Source organism: Solanum dulcamara, chromosome 3 (genome assembly GCF_947179165.1).
Source record: "Solanum dulcamara chromosome 3, daSolDulc1.2, whole genome shotgun sequence".
Lineage (NCBI taxonomy): Eukaryota > Viridiplantae > Streptophyta > Magnoliopsida > Solanales > Solanaceae > Solanum > Solanum dulcamara.
The window spans coordinates 32,224,032-32,243,453 of record NC_077239.1 but is presented as its reverse complement, the minus strand read 5'-3'; the positions used below and the strand labels follow the sequence as shown (position 1 = coordinate 32,243,453).

General features: G+C 34.9%; 1 long non-coding RNA gene across 1 annotated transcript; it reads right to left on the bottom strand.

The window, feature by feature from the left end:
* Positions 1 to 4,856: 4,856 nt before the first annotated feature.
* Positions 4,857 to 7,290, bottom strand: LOC129881612 (uncharacterized). Its single transcript, XR_008765636.1, has 3 exons — positions 6,989 to 7,290; positions 6,082 to 6,123; positions 4,857 to 5,243 (listed from the first exon to the last, which is right to left on the bottom strand). It is a non-coding gene; the product is annotated as an uncharacterized LOC129881612 (long non-coding RNA).
* Between the last annotated feature and the right edge of the window lie 12,132 nt (positions 7,291 to 19,422).

Genomic DNA, 19,422 nt, shown 5'->3' with positions numbered 1-19,422 from the left:
TTTACCACGTATCAACTACAAAACATTAATATTTTGACAATAACAAGACTCAAGACTCAAGTGTAATGATCAAATTACACCAAATTTTCCACCAAGAAAAACAATAGCAATAAACAATAACAATAATGAGCAAAAAGGTAGTTTCTTCCATGAGACAACTGCCAAGGGTATAATCAAATAAATAATGTATCGAACTCACTACTGCTAAGTAATAAATATTTGAAAATTGCAATCATAGATGAACAGTGTAAGAGTTCTTTCACTATTTGTCGTCTCTAAAAATAAGAAAATCAAATATGTCATATAACACAATAAGTATTATTTATTTTTTTGCGAAAATAAATAAAAAGTACAAAGTCTTATCAAGTTCAATTTTCTCAACACAAATGGGATTAGCTTTTTTGTCTAAGCCAATGTTGGACACAAATAAGGCATTGCACACATTTGAGAGTCAATGAACTTCTAAATGGATCAAGAAAATAATTACCGGTGTTAAATACACATTTCAATGCCACAATTGACATAGAAATAACCAATACATCTAGAGCCAACTGTGAAAGTATTGAAAACCTAAGAGAATTAACTTTCCATCAGATTAAGATATCAAAATCCTCAAATTCAGGCTCTTGATCTTCAATAACGTAACTTTCCAACTCAAATTTAATGCCTAAACTTTCAGAATTTCCTTATGTTTCTTCATGTGAAACTTAATTCTCAAATAATTAATTTTCACATTTTGAAAAAGACTACAAATAGATGAGTGAGATGAAGTGTATCTAAATAAAGATGATTGATTCTTAAAACCTTTGGAGTACTTACTTACATAGATTGCAAACAATTCCTTCAAATAAGCTTCTGCTTCTTTGTTTTGTATCTTTTCCTTTTCTTCCCCAAGTAATTATTCAAGAGCAAAATTAACATAAACAAATTTATTACAAGAATCCAACACTGAAACAATAAGAATGTCACGACCCAAGCCTAGGGCCTAACGTGACATGGCGAATGAGGAATCCGAAAGTACCTCAAACAAGCCTGTTAACATTCTTTTAGCCTTTCATAGGTAATGACAATAAATAAACAGGTAGAAATCATAATAGTAAATCTTCAACTTACATATGTCCAACAATACCTAACTTTTAGATTTAACGGGGCTAATATAAGTCCCTAACTCACCCTTAATCATAATAGAAAGAAATGTCATAGTAAGTGTTTAAAGATCTCAACATATCATAAGCTAGAAAGATAAATGAGTATTGTTCCCGAAACATAGAAACTCACCAAAAGTATTCTTCAAACAAAATCTCAACTAGCAATGTGGAGGAGAACGAGGAGGCGCACCAGTCCCTACATGATAATATCATGTAGGCAAAAGAGTATGTGTTAGTACTTTGAATGTACTAAGTATGTAAGCATGCATGAACATTGAGAAAACATTAAAATATTTATGTTATATGAAACATAATGCAATGCATGCATAATCAATCACATAGATATCCTATAAAACATTCACATTAGGAAAATGACCATAAGCGACATTTAAGACCATGCGAGCTATTACATGGAATCCAACATAACCCCCTACATTGGCCGGGGAGACTACTTGCCGGGTAGAACTCCGTCAACTTCATTCATTTCTTTAACTTTAACTTTAAGGGCTATTTGTGGATCCATTAGCCTAAGCCTACAAGGGCTTCTACGTTGGCACATAGTTAATGAGACAAAGAGTTGCTACTAGGATTCCCTTACCGAATTCCACCTCAATGCCCCATTTAGTGCTAAGTAAATCCCACGGAATAGTTTAATACTTCAAAATAGTCATAGTATATAGCTTGAGAATTCAAAACATCATATTCAGTAGAATAACTCATTAAAACCTTTGGTAATTTAAATATGCAAGAATTGTCCTTATTGCATAAAGAATCTATTATTCATGTCATTTCATCATTCTTTCATTTCATAAGACTCTCTTTTGATCATAGACATTGCTTTCATAAATCTTCATTTGGAGTCAAAGTTTTCAAGTCAAACATCATTGAAAATATAGTAAAACTAGGTGGGTTCAAATCACTTCAACTTTCAAATATGAATGTAAATGAAATTACGCATAAATACTTTGAAATCCATCAATTAAAAATCATGATTTAAACAACCCACCATGAATTTCAAGAACCTTTAAAGAGCTAAATAGAGAAAATACTTGCAAATCATCAATTCATACATATGAAATCATTTTGCATCAAAATAGACCAATAATCATTAGTTTAACTATGATTCATGCTATTAAGTAGAAATAAGAATTACCCATAAGAAAATCTTACTTGAAATCAAGAGATTTAGTTGAAAGAGTTTTGGACTACATGGGTGGAAGAACCCATGGATGAACACCACATACCGTAGAGTAAAGCTTAAAGAAAATAAACATAATTTATCATATAATCAAAATACTCTAGACATGAGAGTGGAAGAAATACTCTTATTGAAGCCTTACATACCTGGAATCCGAAGAGTTACTCAGAATCGAATGACTTAATAAACACTCTTGAATCCTAGCATTTTCTCCTCATCGTAGCGTTTTGTGTACTACCCGGAGTATATAAATCATCGGAATAGTATTTCTATACTACTAAGAACTAAAACTATATTTTGAGAATGAGTAAAAGAGTGTATAGAGAGAAGAGTTGCTTGAGAAAGTTTGATGAACAAAATGATGAAATAAGGTGGGTATTTATAGGTGTGAAGGAGGGACCCAACAATAATTAAAATAATTATAAAGAAAAATCTGAAAATTTAATGGAAGATTGTGATGTCATGGGTGATGTCAAATGGAGGACTATTGATATCATAGGTGATGTCAAATGGAGGACTATTGATATCATAGGTGATGTCAAATGGAGGACTATTGATGTCATAGGTGATGTCAAATGGATCTAGATCTTTCCATGGTTGGTGAGATGAACCTTTTTTTAACGGAATACCCTTTTTTGGAGCTGTGTTTAAAAAAGATAACTTCTTCATTATGATTTGGTGTCTAAATTTTTTGTCCTTTTATTTGAGTTCATAATAATAATAACTGACGGGTTTCATTAATGAAAAGAAAAGCGGAGGCCCTCCGTCAAGCCTGTACGAGTAGTGAAGAAGTCTAGATTTAGTTGGTTGTTGACCAACAGAAAGAGTTGAAAACAATCTCTATCATAGGATGTCCTTCCCTGGGTGTCCATATGAATTATTGTTCTAAAAGTCTACTTTCATGTTTTTCAAGAATCAACCAATTTGGAGCATCCTACAGTGAGATATGACTTTTCTTATACAAACACTCTATTTCATTACAGCACCATGTCTTGCAATAATTAATTTATTTGACCTACTTAACCTCCGAAACGTAAAATATGGTCTTCACAAAAGTTGTAAGTAATAATGTTCGGGTTATTTAAAAACTTGAATCACCTAATTTGAACCATCTTATTAAAAGTTATGCCCAAAATACAAAAGTGATATCATTTTCATTGAGAATTAGAACATCATATACAATGTTTTTAGGAGGTGTTACAAAGAATCATTTTGTTCATCTTTTTGGGAGTTTTCTAATAACTTTTGAATTTTTCGTTCATCCCCACAATTATTTATGCAAATCAACATGATCACTTATAATACACGCTTTCAAATATGCATCAATCTCACATATATCCTCAAAATGAACATTACAAGTAACATACCAAGAATATGAAACTTTCAATGTGAGCTCATAAAAATTTTAGAAAAACTTTGTGACATTCTTTACATTATTCGAATCATTATACCGATGCACTCTATCAGCCATGTCAGCTACAACAGTGGGCGCATATCTCGCCAACGAGTCAAACTCAAGGCTATAATCTCTGATGCTCCTGCCATTCTGCCTCAATTGTAAAAACCTGTCTACTCTGGCTCGTCTCATCTCTGGAGGTAGAAAGTGGCCAAGGAAGGCTTCCACAAATTCACCCCACACCGCTGGAGGAGCACCCTCGCCCCTAGATAACTCCCATGACTCATAACAATTAACAGCTACATCACGCAGCCGATAGGAAGCTAACTCAACAGACTCTGTCTCAGAAGCCTTAATTATCCTCAACGTACGCTGCACCTGTCGGATAACTCCTGCGGGTCATCCCCGGGCCTTGACCCATAGAACTCTGGGGGATTACAAGTCAAGAAATCACGAGCCCTTAAACTATCATGTCTATCAGTATAGTCAACCCCTAACCCATGCCTGCGAGCCTGCCCTGTCGCTATTCTGGTCAGCAACTGAACTGCATCTCTCATAGCCCTATTCTCTGCCCCTGGCTGAGGAGCTGGAGGCTCAGGTACTGGAGCCTCTGGAGCTGGCGGTGAAGCAACCCCCCGATCCATAGTTGCAGTTGCTGCTGTTCTTTCCTCATATGGCGGCGTAGTAGAGCTCCCCGACTGGAGCACAACCTCAGGCATAGACTGGGCACGGGCCCTAGTAATCCTCGAGGTCCGGCTAGTCTCTCCTGCTACTGACTTTCCCTTTTGGGCAGCTGTCGCTTTTCTTGGAGGCATCGCTGTAAATATAATAGTATGTTAGGGAGAAATTATCCTGATAATACAGCTCTATCGCACGATTTAAAGTAAAAGAAATGATAACATCCTAAATGTCCTGTGGCCTCCTGTTTATAGATGTGGTGCACAACACACCGATAAACAAGACTCTACTAGACACGGTCTGTAGACATTCCGAGGATGAACTGCTCTGATACCACTTTTGTCACAACCTAGCCCCGTAGGCCGTGACTAGTGTCCGAATTGGACACTCGTATACAGACATATTATCTATTATCAATCGACAATTAAACACGATATAGAATTTATATGGGTAGCACGTTGTCTCAAACGGTCACTTATATATATACCAAAATCAGCTATTTCTTGGGGAGTCTTAATTGTCAAAAATAAGATAACATAATACGTAAGCCGACAAGGCTTTCACTCCGAATGTAAATGTCCAAAAACATAAGCCATACTAGTACACCAGACAACATCTACATACAACCCACTCATGTGTCTACAGACCTCTAAGAGGATTAACAATAGCATATGACGAGACAGGGCCCCGCCGTACCCCCAAAATACACAAATATATACATTATAAGGATTAGTACCAAAGGTTTAGGCTCCGAGACAATGGAGCACTTCAACCCGTTGAGTAGAATCCTAAGGTGGCGGCTCTCCAAAATGAGTATCTGTACCTGCGGGCACGAAACGCAGCCCCCCGAAGAAGGGGATCAGTACGAAATATGTACCGAGTATATAAAGCATAAAAATATCGTAAAGGAGATCACATCTGAAATAAAGATTCAGGAGTCAAGTATCATAATCAATAAATCACTGTACCTGTGTCTTATAAAATAAAGACATGCATATCATCATCATATATCGTACCTGGCCCGTTATGGGACTCAGTGTCACAATTATATCAATATATCGTCATATGTATATATATACCATACCCGGCCCTCTAGCAAGGGACTCGGTGAATAGAGTAGTGTACACTGATACCGTACCCGACCCATTATGGGACTCGGTGCCATAATCATATCGTCATATCATTATAATATCATATTATCATATCACGTACCCGGCCCTCTAGTAAGGGACTCGGTGAATAATGTAGTGGAATCCATACATGATAACATACCCGGCCTATCGTAGGACTCGGTGAGTAATACCATAACAATATGCATGAATAAGGTATCATTAGCAACCTTGTGAAATTTGATCATTATCGGAGACTTAATAGAATAAGCAAAATAGTCCATCATTTGAAACCCAAGACAATAGTCATTATGAATCACACCAATTATGGATTATACTAAAATATGAATTATACCACAACATGAGTTATACCAACTAGGATGGCTGGAATCATACACATGAGTCAAGACATAACAATATAAATTTTGAAAATCAAGAACGGTAGCCATCCGAGTATATCTACGAATAAGAGTTTCTTTGGAATTTAAGCATACGTCATTCGTTCGTTTCATATGGATCATGCCAAAAGAAGAAAATGTTAACTTTACATACCTTTAGCGTTTATACGTATATGTTGTCCAATATTGTCTCAACCTATATTAAAACGTTAAGCACTATGATTAAGCTATGGACAAGAATAAAACGTAGTCTATCGTTAGTAGGTTATTTCTAAAAAAAAATTGGACAGCACCTCCCCTATACCGCTCACTTTTCCCACTTTCAAACCAGCCATATAATCATCAACCAACATCAACAATCCAAAATATTGACACAAAATAAGATTTATTATTCATGTTACCAAAGCAGTAAATTCGGAAAGTCAAGTACCTCACATTGTATCTAAATTTTGAAAATGAAAACGGCAAAACTGGACTTTATAACCTTCATGAAACATTTAGATCTCTGTCTTAAGTTTTCAATGCAAAAGAAATCAACTCAAAATTCATTTTCTACAAAGAGATATCATCAAAATACGAACAGCTATACATGAAGGAATTTTCAATCCAGAATCTGGACAGAATTTGTCTTATGATTCATGCTCCGTGTTCGACATAATAACAGCAGATATAGACTAAGACATAAACATAAGAGTTGTAGGTACGTGTATTAGCTTTCCAAAACATGTTTAATATCTAAAATCGAAGGTCTACACAATGAGATATTCCAGAATTACTACCAGCTACTCAATTCCAAAAACGGGTTTGAACATTCACAATCTTCATACACCTTTTTCCTCCAAATTCAAGAACAACAACTCATCAACAACATCAAAACAATATCAACCATTATTATACATCATCACTAAGATAATTCCATCTATTTAATCTACCTAAAACAACTCTTTAACCCATAACTCTCAACAAATCACCAAACTAGTTTATAACACTATTTTCTCCGTTCTAATCCGTTAAAACTCTAACTAAACTTGTTAACAATGAAAAGGAGACTTTAATATTACCTTAAATTTGCAGCACCACATAAAATCTTCTCCTTATTGGCTGATTTCTAGCTCAAATTGAAGCCAACGCGACGTACAACAATTTTTTCTTCATGAGCTTCGGATTTCGGGACTTGAATTTTGGTCGGATTTGGGATTTCTCTCAAGAACTCCCTTTCTCTCTCTCTCTGGAAATTTCCAGAATTATGTTGGTCTAAAGTATGAAGGAATAGTTACAAAAAATCAGATTTAATTTCGTGGGCATTGGGCCTGACCCGAATTAGAATTGGGTTAGGCCGAATTCACTATTTAGTTTGGCCTGTCAGACTTAAAACATCTATATCTTATTACTCCGATATCACATTTCGTCCCACGACCTATGGTTGGAAAGATATTTCAATTATCTACAACTTTCATGTTGAGAGTTTTCCCAAATTCTCATATTATAAAGAGGTTATGGCCTCCCGAAGTCAGCTTACCCGAAACGTGACTTTAAGAAAAACATATTTGATGGCTTCTATTTTGATTTGGCTTAAGGGTCCTTCTTGAGATGTATTTTACTACACATAAATTATTCATATAACTTGGCATCTACAACAAATCATGTCCTTTTAAAATTCAAAATTAAAAGTCCTTGAATTTATAATCGTTAGCTTACGAATAATCCAAAATGCAAAAATACGAAATGTAACAGTACGTGAGCATACATCTCACATGGAGATGCTTACCATTCATCATATTAATTCCTCACAAATCTAACTTTTTAGACAATTCTGTAATTGCCACATTATTTGAGGAAACACTATCAACAATAATAGTGAATACACTGTCTAAGTTCCAATCAAGCAAACAATTATTAATAGATTCTGTCAAATACTAACCTTTATGACTAGTGATGAAATAAAAATTCAATATTTTTTTATGAAGCACCCAATCCCTATCAATAAAGTGAGCAATCAAACATATATAATTGATTCTTTGCATCAAGGTCCATGTGTCTGTTGTAAGACAAATTCTTAGTAGTATTTCTCTAAAAGACTTCTTCAAATTCATTCTTAATTCACCATATATTTCATAACAATCCACTGTTATTGTTCTATGAGAAGGAATCTGAAACAAAGATTAGGCTTTACTCAGAAACTTCTTAAAGTCTTCCTTTTTAACAAAGTCAAAGGGTAGTTCATCAAAAATTACCATCTCAATTAAAACTTTTGCCTCTAGCTCAAATTTTCAATTATCACAAAATTGTTACTTTGAATGTTTAACGATATTTGAATACTAGAAGCAACAACGGGAGCTTATACAAATTGCATCAGATAGATAAATATTGATTTAGACTACTTATTTTATTTCTAGATGAATTAGCAACATAGTTTTTTTTACAATGCAAATATTTTGCTTTAACTAATACACCATTTTCAAAAAAAAATCAAAATATTGCCAAACAGAAGATCAAAGTTCTATTTCTTTTCTTTTCTTTGATTTCTCTGTGACAATTGAGTTGTCATTACTAGGTATATTATCAGTAGAATCAGCTTCACTTATTCGACTTTGATTTGCTACATTTATTTAATTTTTATCGGCCATCTGTGTAAAAAAATAATAATTTTACACAATTAGTTAACTGAAAATCAGACAAATAAAGAAAATAAAAAATATGCACTTAATATTTTATTTTAATAATAAAGTACATATACACCAACATATTAATTAACCATAGCTAAATATTAAAGATTTACGTACAAACACGATATATCTATTGACCGATGAATGACCATAACAGCAGGGGGGAGGGTATTGTTGGTCCATCCCCTATATGTTAGTAATTATTACTACTTCACAAGTTATAATAATGAGAAATGAGTAATGAATGATCATAAGACTATCTCTAAAAGAAGGGGGACAATTAAATAGTGAATCCCATCCTTATCAACACCTAATCATTTTATCTAAAAATGTTGATTGATTGCACTTGCAATCTACTACGACTTTGTTAATTTGTAAATTAATCTTCAATCAAGCATTTCATTTTCTTATAAATTCTTGTATATGCCTATCTAAGTAATAATTTCTAATTGAGTTGAGTCTTCCATTGAGTATTTAGTCAGGACAAGGGTTCACTTACGAACCAATAATGGTTTCTGAGTGTCAACCATGCCTAGGGTGTAAAATTGGGGTGTGACAAACTTGGTATCAAAGCACAGAGTTCAAGAGTCCTAGGATGTTAATAAATACAAGTCTAGTAAAGTTCTCCTTATCAGTGTGAAGCACGCCACATCTATAACGAGGAGGCTATATGACTTTAGGAATTGTCTCACTTCTTTCATACTCCAAGTTCGTGCGATAGATTTAAACTCTATAAAATCTCCTTCTAATTCATGTGTTTAACATTTTCAGATCATGCCTTCAAAATGCATTCTCAGTTAGAGGAATATTACTGACAATGAGATTCCACCACCGTATGGAATGTAGACAAGGAATAGAGCTCGTGTGACTGAACAAGAGAATAAGAATAGAACTCAGGAGGTTCTGCAGACTACTCAGCCTACCACTACTTCTGAGGCAGAGTTTAAGAGAACTATAACCATGCTCACCCAATTTATGGTTGCTCAATCTAGTTGTCATAGTACTCCAGTCCCTAGCTCCGGTTCTCAAGATGTATCTGCTGCTACAAAAATTAGGACTTTTTGAGGATGAACCCACCAGTCTTCACTGGATCCAAAGTTAAGGAGCATCACCAAAACTTCATTGATCAGATATGGAAAATCCTCAAAGCTATACATGTGATAGAGGTTGAGGGAGTTGAACTTGTTTTCTATTAGCTCAAGAATACTGCACATGTCTGGTACAATTAGTGGGAGGAGATTTGCAGTGAGGATGTTGAGACTGCTGTTTGGGATGAGTTTAAAAGTGCATTCCTAGACCGCTTCTTTTCCTGAGAGAAAAGAGAAGCAAAAGTTGAGGAGTTTGTGAACCTGAAACAAGAGGGATTGGCTATGAAGGAGTACAACCTTAAGTTCATCCAATTATTCAGGCATGCTCCAGACATGATCCCTGATGTGAGAGAAAAGATGAAAAAGTTTATCTCTAATCTGGGCAAGCATGTGAAGAAGTAGTGTCAGGTTGCATTGTGTATTTCAGACATGAGTACCTCCAGACATATGGCATATGCTCAACATGTTGAGGAGAACTAGAATAAAGATAGGGAGGAGAATCAATATAAGAAAGCGAGGTCTGTAGGTAATGAGACTAATCATTAGAGGGCAGTCCAACAGTACCTAAGGGCGATTTATTTCATACCTTAAGGCGAGCAAGTTATTTTCTAAGGGGTATGTTTACAACATTGTTCAAGTTAGAGATGATAATGTGGAGACACCATCCCTTCAGTTAGTTCCAGTCGTAAATGAGTTTCCTGATGTCTTTCCTAAGGATTTACCTGGAGTCCCTCCCGACAAATAGATAGACTTTTAAATAAATATTCTTTCCGATCCTCAACCCATCTCTATTATGCCATATTGAATGGTTCTAGTCGAGATGAAAGAGATAAAAGAGTAGTTGAAAGATCTTCTAGATAAGGGATTCATCAGGTCGAGTATCTCACCTCAAGGTGCTCCTGTCCTATTCATGCAAAAGGAAGATGATTCCCTTAGTATATGTATTGACTAGACTATCATCAGTTGAACAAGGTTACTATAAAGAATAAGTTCTCTTTCGAGAATCGATAAGCTATTCAACCAACTTCAAGGTGCAACTTGTTTCTCTAAGATAAACCTCAGATTAGGCTATCATCAGTTGAAAGTGAGAGAAAGCGACATTTTGAAGACAACCTTCATAATCAGATATGGTTATTATGAGTTTCTTATCACGTCCTTTAGTTTGTGCTCCCGCAACATTCATGGACCTTGAACAGAGTGTTTAAGTAGTATCTAGATATGCTTGTTATCGTGTTCATTGACGACATTCTAATATATTCTAGAAATGAGAAGGAGCATATCATATCAACTATCTCAAAATTATTCTCCAAGATCTTATGGACCGAGAGTTGTATGCCAAATTTCCTAAGTGTGAATTCTGGCTTGCATCTATGGAATTCCTAGGCCACATTATTTTTAGTGATGGTATCTGAGTAGATTCGTAGAAAATAGAGGCAGTAAAGAATTGGCCCAAACCAACAACCCCGACTGACATAAGAAGTTTTTTGGGTTTGGCTGGTTATTATAGGAGATATGTAGAGGAATTATCAACCATATCATCTCTATTGACTAAGTTGACTCAGAAAAAAGGCTAAGTTCCAATGGTCGGATGCTTGTGAGAGAAGTTTTCAAGAGTTGAAAACTAGATTGACTACTTCTCCAGTATTGTCCCTACTACCTGAGGGAACCGATGGTTTTTTGATTTATTATGATGAATCCAGAGTTGGATTGGGTTATGTGTTGATGTAGATAGGTAAAGTCAGTTTATGCTTCCAGACAGCTTAAAATTCAAAAGAGGAATTATACGACTCATGATCTAGAGTTGGTAGTCGTAGTATTTTCTTTGAAGATATGGTATCACTATCTTTATGGCATGCATGTAGATGTGTTCACTGATCACAAGAGCCTACAATATGTGTTTAGTCAGAAAGAGATTAACTTGAGGTGGAGGAGATGGCTTGAATTTCTCAAGGATTATGACATAACCGTTCTCTACCACCCAGGTAAAGCTAATATTGTTACTGATGCTCTTAGTAGGTTGTCCATAGGGAGTACCACTCATGTTGAGGAGGGAAAAAAGAGTTCGCTAAGGAAGTTCATAGACTTGCACATTTGGGAGTTTGCCTTGTGGACTCAGATAAGGGTGGTGTCATAGTTTAGAATGGGGATGAGTCTTCAATAGTTATGGAAGTGAAGGAAAATTAAGACCAAGACCCTATTCTATTTCAATTAAAGGAGGATGTTCACAAGTAGAAAATGATGGATTTTTCCAAAGGGGGAGATGGTGTGTTGAGGTATCAAGGCAGTTTGTCTGTTTCGAGTGTGGATAGTATTCGAGATAGAATTATGGCAAAGGCCTATAGCTCTAGATATTCAATTCATTCAGCTTCTACCAAGATGTACCATAACTTGAGAGAAGTCTATTGGTGGAATTACATAAAGAGAGATATAAAAGACTTTGTTTCAAAGTATCTAAATTGTCAACAAGTCAAAGTTCATCTTCAACAACCTTATGGTATAACTTAGAATATAGAGTTGCCAGAGTGGAAATGGGAGATGATCAATATGGACTTTATTACAGGCTTACCGCGATCTCATAGAAAATATGACTCGATTTGGGTGATTATGGATATGATGACAAAATCAGCCCACTTCTTTCTCATTAAGACTACAGCTTCAGCAGAGGACTATAACAGATTTTATATTTATGAGATAGTCTGATTTCATGGAGTTCCCTTGTCTATCATTTCATACATAGGTGCCCAATTCACTACTCAGTTTTAGAAGTCATTTCAGGAAGGTTTGAGTTCAAAGGTAAATCTTAGTACCGCTTTTCATCCTTAGACATAGGTCAAGTATAGCACATGATCCAAACTCTTGAGGATATATTGAGATCTTGTGTCATTGAATTTAAAGGTAATTGGATGATCACTTGCCTCTTTACATATAATAACATTTTCCACTCAAGTATTCAGATGGCTCCCTATGAGGCTCTTTATGGAAGGAGATGTAGATCTCTTATTGGTTGGTTTAAAGTTAGTGAAGCTGAGTAGATAGGGCCAGAATTGGTTCATCAAGCTATGAAGAAGGTGAAAATCATTCAAGAGAGGTTGAAAACTACACAGACTCATCAAAAGTCCCACACTGATGTTAGAAGAAGAGACTGAGTTTGAGGTGAATGATTGGGTATGTCTGAAAGATTCACCCATGAAGGGTGTTATGATATTTGGGAAGAAAGGGATGCTTAGTCTCTGATACATTGGTCCATACCAGATTATTAAGAGACTTGGAAATATGGCTTATGAGTTAGAGCTACAATCAGAGTTAGCAACCATTCATCCAGTGTTTTATATTTTGTTACTTAAGAAGTGTTTGAGAGACTCTCCACTGAGATAGCTTGTCCTATGAGGAAATTCCTGTCCAAATTTTTGATTGTCAAGTTTGCAAATTGAGGACCAAAGAGGTCACTTCAGTTAAAGTTTTATGAAGAAATTAGTTTATTGAGGAGGCTACGTGGGAAGCCAAAGAGGATATGAAAGCCAAATGGCCGCACCTATTCATTTCTCCTAATGCCGATGTTGAAGGTAATATTCATATTCCGTATCTCAGAGTTAGTATCTTCTTGAGTATTTGAGTAGTTATTCTTGAGTTTGAGTTTTGAGTTCATTACATTCGTGCATTGAGTAAATTCTTAGCTTGGTCATCATTCAAGAACGAATGATCTCAAGGGGGAGATATTGTAACACCCTGTATAATTCTAACTTAGATTAGTTCCTAAGGGCACAGAGGAATTTGAGTTTCTTCATAAGAAGTATTCTACAGGGGCCACCTATGACTCATAGATACTTCTACTGTCCATAGGGGTGCATCGTAGAACTCCCAATACTTAGTGAAATTAGAAGATGTTGAGACCTTCCTACGGATGGTCCCTATGATCCGTAGAACTTTCTACGGACCGTAGGAAGTGTTCGTAGAAGGAGGTCAAACATCCATTCTTAGACTCATTCCCACGAGTTTAGTCTACGACCCGTAATAATTTGCATGGCCCATCAAGGGGTCCGTACACCCCAAGTCCAATCCCTCAGTGAGCTTCTACGAAGAGTTCCCATGAGCCGTCAAAGGGTCTATGAACCGTCAAAAGGTCTATGACCCGTTGACCCAATAAGACCTAAGCCAGTGAAGTCCAATTTTGTACACAAGTTTCTACGAGGGTTCTTCTACTGCTTGTAAAATTTTCCCCCATAGCGACCCAGAGTCAGTTATAAGTGAGGGTTAAAATTGTCTTTTTCCACCTTTACCAAACAAAAACCTTGAAATTTTGGGACTAAAATATGTCCCTTATCAGTACTCAACATGCCTTTTCTCTCGTTAACACTTATAATATATTTAGAGCAAGGAATGGAGAGGAGAAAAGCTAGGGTTCATCCGTTTCAACTATGTTTTTTGAGTTTCGCATAAAACATAGATCTTCTAGGTATGTAAGGTTAATCACAACGTTGGATTGAGTTCGTCCTCGTGCCCTACATCTTCGTTCAGCCAGTATGAGTTTGAGTTTCAATCCCGTTAAATTGAATTTCTAAGTTATTTATATAATTTGTTTTGAGTTCCCTACATATTTATATTAAGATTAACCTATGAGTTTAAGTTTTTGAATTGTTGTTCATGTATGCTTTCATATGAATCCTATTTGAGTATCTACATTGCTTACATCATGCATTATTTTGATATAAAAGAATGGTATATTTTATGTCTTAAAATGAGAAAGAGTTTGAGTTTGAGTGAGAGGTAATTCATGTCTCCAAGACACCCCTCCTTGTTTTTGGCATTGCTCACATTTCTTAACAAGAGAGTTGGCATCTTGATATAATGTAGGCCAATATTAGCCACTTTGGAGTACCTTGGCAACTATACGTACATTGCTATGATGGCTACTAACTAGTGACGCATGGCAAGCACCAAGAATAGCACTGACTTCAACTTCCGATACACACCTCAAAATCATATGATATGCACACTACCGAAATAGGTATGACTCATCCCAAAAATACTTCTTGGCATCAAAGAAAAACCTCTTCCGCTGAAATGGTCCGCCACTTGGTTCTCATAACCTTTTTGATCCTTAACTTCAAAATCAAACTCTTGAAATAATAACATCCAATGGATCAAATAAAGCTTTGCATGTTTCTTAGCCATCAAGTTGTATATCTCAACATGGTCAGTGTGGCCACCACCTTAGTACCCAAAACATAAGCTCTAACTTACCAAAGGCATACAACATAGCTAATAGTTCTTGCTCGATGACGATACAGTTCTTTTGAGCCACATTTAACTCTTGTTAGCAAAAGGAATTCTCCAATCCGGAGAAACAATGATCGGAACCGACATAAGCTTCTTCTTAAGACACAAGAATGCTATGACACAAGTGTCATCAACTTTAAACACACTCTTTTTTTTCAAGTAGTTTGCAAAGAGGATCATTATCGAGTCTAAATGAGTTTGAGTAATAATACATTTAAATATTTATCTTGAGACTGAGTTTAGGAATTAAAGCTATGTTTTATGTATTCACTAAGTTGAGGTAAAACTAGTTTTAAAGAGAAGTTATTAGTTGAGAAGAGTTGAGATAAATTGAGTAAAGTCCAATGAGACTAATGAAATAATATTTTAAGTAGTTATACTCACTTGAGTTCATGAGCATTATTATATATTTTGGGAGTAGTATTGAACACTTATTTGAGTAAGAGTTTAAACAACTCAAACTCCTTAAACCTACGTAGCCAGCGTATGATAGAATTGTGTCGTTGGTTCGGGCATTCATCCCTTTAGTCCCTGATACAGACTTTTATTGGATCTATGATATGTGTTGTGTCCCTTACCCTTGCAAGGCATTGGAAGGTTATGGCAACGACACTAGTTCATTATACCTTCATGATGCTCATAGTGATAATTGTTGGTTGGAGAATCTCTCCAAAGAGTAAAATAATATTTTTATACTAAGTTGCATTTATATATTCACATTTTGTAAAGCATTGTTTTATTCATATATTGCCTGCTTTATTGAGTTGAGTTATTTCAACATTGATTACATTGAGTATTCTTGAGTAAGTTTTTTCAGCTATTTTACATATCGTATATTCCATGTATTGACATCTTTCAATACTATATTATTTTATGATGTAAATATAGACATTAGAGATCCTTAATAGGTGCATTGTTGGAGATCACCTTTCATCCAGTTTTTGGTGAGACCTCTTTGCATTCGGAGAAGCTCTTAGTCATTTATTTTAGTATTTTATTAGTCTTTTTGAGGTAGCCATGAGCCTATCCCAGTACCTATTCTAAGTGAGTTTAGAAGTTTCATAGACTATACATAGACAGAGTATTGAGTATATTTTCAGTCCCAAAGATAATGTTTTAAATCTTTTCTTTATCTATATATTGAGTATTTGAGAAAAAAATAAGAAGTTATATTTATATTCTTGTATATGCCATCTGAGTAATAATTTCTGATTGAGTTTAGTCTTCCATTGAGTAGTTATCCAGGCCAAAGGGATCGCTTAGGAACCAATAGTAGTTTTTAAGTCCGGCCACGCCTAGGGTGTAGACTCAGGGCATGACACTTTTCATCCTCAATATGGACAACACTATTCATGGACATCCTACTAAGAGCACTGGCAACCATGAACGAATGCTATATTCCCTCACTCAAAGTTGATGATAACCTTATCGGAGATTAATCTTTGATAAATAACTTGCACCTTGGAGTTGATCAAATAAGTCATCAATTCTTGAGATGGGATACTTATTCTTGATTGTGACTTTGTTCAAATATGGATAATCAATCAAATTCGAAGAGAACCATCTTTCTTTTGAACAAAGAGAATCAGAGAACCCCAGGGAGAGATACTTGGTCTAATGAAGCCCATATCCAATAAATCTTTTAATTGATTCTTTAACTCTTAAGTTCCGCTGGAGCCATTATTTTAGGAGGGATAGAGATTGGCTGGGTATTAGGAAGAAGATCAATATTGAAGTCTATCTTCCTTTTGGAATGGATACCTGGAAGATCATTGGAAAACACTTCTGGAAACTTATTCACAACCAAAACTGACTCAAGAGTAGAGGCTTCGGAGTTCGTATCCCTAACTTGTACAAAATGATAGATACAACCTTTAGAAATTAGTTTCTGAGCTTTAAGACAAGAGATGAATTGATCATTACACACAGAATTACTACCCATTAATTCTAAGACTGGATCATTAGGAAACTAAAACTTAACTACTCGGTTCTATAATCAATTAAAGCATAACATGCATGAAGCCAATCCATACCAAGAATAGCATCAAAATCGGTCATATCAAGCTCTGTAAGATCAACTGAGTGATTTTATGAAAAACTTAGACTAGACAATTTCTATCGACTCGTTTAGCTAAAATTGAATCACCAACAGGAGTATAGATTGAAAAATGATCTAACAATATTTCAAGACTAACATCAAACTTCATAGCAAGATAAAGAGTAACAAAGAAAAGATTTAGTCCTGTATCTAAGAAACATAAACATCAAATAGAAAGACTCGTAACATACCAATTACCACATTGGGAGAATCCTCCAACTCTTGGCAAGTCTGTAGAGCATATAGTTTGTTCTTGCATTGACCACCTCCAGAACCTGATGTAGTACCATGCTAAGTCAAATGATCAGAAGTAATAGTCTGAGTCTGAGGTCAACAACCGCCACTTCTACTTGCACCCGGAGGACAATCTCTCACTCTATGACCCATCTTGCCACAACCATAACAAACATTAAAAACCACCAAACCAATTCCTTGATAGCTTTTCCCACACTTCCTACATGCGGGGATGTCTGATCACTTAGGGCACTCCTTTGAGGCTTAGGGTTAGACACCCAATCTTTGTTGAACTTTGAAGTTGGAGTGATAGAATGATTTTCTTCGAAGAACTTTGGGTGAAACTATGAACGACCACCATTTTTGGACCTCAGATGTGAAAAGTCTCCACTATCGGTGTAACACCCCCTAAAAATGTTGTATATGATGTTCCAATTCTCGATAAAAATGATATTGCTTCTGTATTTTGGGCATAACTTTTAATAGGATGGTCCAAATTAGGTGATTCAAATTTCTAAATAACTTGAACATCATTACCTACAACTTTTGTGAGACCATATTTTATGCTTTGGAGGTTAAGTAGGTCAAATAAATTAATTATTGCAAGATATAGTGTTGTGACGAAATGGAGTATTTGTAGAAGAAAAATCATATATCATTGTAGGATGCTCTAAATTGATTGATTTTTGAACGATATGAAAGTAGACTTCTAGACAAATAATTCATATGAAAACCAAATCCTAATTAGGAAGTTATCTTTTTCAAACGCAGCTCCAAAAAAGGGTATCCCGTTAAAAGAAGGTTCATCTCACCAACCATGAAAAGATCTAGATCCATTTGACATCGCCCATGACATCAATAGTCCTCCATTTGATATCACCATGACATCACAATCTTTCATTAAATTTTCATATTTTTTTATAATTATTTTAATTATTGTTAGGTCCATCCTTCACGCATATAAATACCCACATTATTTCATCATTCTGTTCATCAAGCTTTTCCAAGCAACTCTTCTCTCTATACACTCCTTTACTCATTCTCAAAATATAGTTTTAGTTTTTAGTAGTGTAGAAATACTATTTCAGTAATTTATATACTCCAGTTAGTACACAAAATGCTCTGGCGAGGAGAAAATGCTAGGATTCAAGAGTGTTTATTAAGTTATTCAATTTTGAGTAACGCTTCGGATTTCAGGTATGTAAGACTTTAATGAGAGTATTTCTTTCACTCTCATACCTAAAGTATTTTAATTATATGATAAATTATATTTATTTTCTTTAAGTTTTACTCTAAAGTATGTGAGTATTGATTTATGGATTCTTTCATCCATGAAGCCCAAATGAATTATCAAAATTTTATATTTAATTCAAATATGAAACTTTATGGATTTTCATATCATGATTCCAAATGCATAGATTATTAAGTAGTTGAAGTTTAACTACCTATCTTATATTAGCGTATGTAAGGCTTCAATGAGACTATTCCTTCCACTCTCATGTCTAAAGTATTTTGATCATATGATAAATTATATTTATTTTCTTTAAGCTTTACTCTACGGTATGTGGGTGTTCATTCATTGGTTCTTCCACCCATGTAGTCCAAAAATCTTTTCACTAAATCTCTTGCTTTCAAGTAAGATTTTCTTATGGGTGATTCTTATTCCTACTTAATAGCATGAATCATGGTTAAACTAATGATTATTGGTCTATTTTGATGTAAAATGATTTCATATGTATGAACTGATGATTTGCAAGTATTTTCTCTATTTAGCTCTTTAAAGGTTCTTGAAATTCATGGTGGGTTGTTTAAAACATAATTTTTAATTGATGGATTTCAAAGTATTTATGCATACTTTTATTTACATTCATGTTTGAAAGTTGAAGTGATTTGAAACCACCTAGTTTTATTATATTTTATATTTTCAATGAAGTTTAACTTGAAAGTTTTGACTCCAAATAAATATTTATGAAAGCAATGTCTATGATTAAAAGGGAGTCTTATAAAATAAAAGAATGATGAAATACTATGAATGATGGATTCTTTATACAATAAGGACAATTCTTGCATATTTTAATCACCAAATATTTTAATGAGCTATTCCACCGAATATGATATTTTGAATTCTCAAA